Source organism: Cyprinodon variegatus, unplaced genomic scaffold (genome assembly GCF_000732505.1).
Source record: "Cyprinodon variegatus isolate N-32 unplaced genomic scaffold, C_variegatus-1.0 Scaffold99, whole genome shotgun sequence".
Classification (NCBI taxonomy): Eukaryota; Metazoa; Chordata; class Actinopteri; order Cyprinodontiformes; family Cyprinodontidae; genus Cyprinodon; species Cyprinodon variegatus.
In genome coordinates, this window is record NW_015150552.1 from 545,151 (window position 1) to 546,527 (window position 1,377).

Genomic DNA, 1,377 nt, shown 5'->3' on the forward strand with positions numbered 1-1,377 from the left:
CGGTGTAGTTGTTTCTTAGTTTTTAAAAATGGCGCGCCCTGGCACAGAATCGAGAAGGACGGCCACACAGACAGCTGGAAAGGCATACCAAGGACCAATCACAGCTGCTTTTTGTCTGCGCACTTCCACTTGATGTGTGCGTGGGTTTTCGACCGTCCGACGCATAGTCTGGATTTTTTTTTTAGGTGTGCAACGACGTTTCCAGACCCCCGGCATGGGGGGCATGGTCACGCACAGAGACAGATTTGAGGGTTGCAGAGGCGATGCGTCAGAAGCATAAATTGGCGTTGGAACAGTGAGCTCAGTTAACTGACCGTTCAGACGGATGATCACTCCTTTTTGCTCCCTGTCGCTCAAGTAACTCCTCCTCCACTGCATGGTGCCTGCGCCATCTTTGTTGTAAGCTGTATGGTAGCGACAACCTATGGTGACAGCAAATCCCATATTACTTTGAGAGGAAACCTCTCCGCACAAAGCATTCTGGGAAATATCTGCCTCTTCTGAGGCCTTTCTTTTCTTCTCATACACTTAGACACTTTTTCTCTTACGACCCTCGGCCAGTTTCAAAGAACCACGGTGAGAAAGGTGAGCTTCAATGAATGTCTGAAACCATAGCTAAACACAGATATATGCCTGAAAGTGCGCATGTGCAGAAAAAGATAGCTAACGGGACGAGCACGTAGGAAGGCTTTGCGTAAACGTGTCACCAGAATGATTGACAATTTTGAGGACCACTTATTTAGATGATCCACCCGGAAATCCTCTATACCTTTAAGTTGAATACCTACAGGTACCTTTGCTGTTTCAATCATAAATGATTGTGCTCCCATTATTACACCATTCCCTGCATGTTGTTTTTACAACATTTCTGTACTATTACCGTGCCACTATAACATTAATGTAAGACCTCTATACCAGGAGTTAATTTGGGATATCTTTACACCAGACAAACCATGCTTTGTCATTACTATGGAAAAGCTAAATGCTAACTCTCAAATGACTGATTTAAGTGGTTTCCTGGGAAATTGAAATGCCTATATAGGTTAATTCTAGAAATCTACTGACGCACATTCTTTTTTTGTCTTTTGTTTTTTTATAAAGGGATCCATGGCTGACATTTTTTTGTAATCAGTCTCATCAATCCCAAAGAACAAATGTTATCAATGTGACAAATAGAGAACTATATACACTATATTGCCAAAAGTATTTGCTCACCCATCCAAATTATTGGAATCAGGTGTTCCAATCACTTCCATGGCCACAGGTATAAAAATTCAAGCACCTAGGCATGCAGACTGTTTTTACAAACATTTGTGAAAGAATGGGTCGCTCTCAGGAGCTCAGTGAATTCCAGCGTGGAACTGTGATAGGATGCCA

General features: G+C 42.7%; 1 protein-coding gene across 1 annotated transcript in view; it reads left to right on the plus strand.

Moving 5' to 3' along the window:
- LOC107084384 (non-canonical poly(A) RNA polymerase PAPD7-like) overlaps positions 1–1,377 on the plus strand; it is a 12,007-nt gene that overhangs the window by 2,130 nt on the left and 8,500 nt on the right. The window lies entirely within an intron of this gene.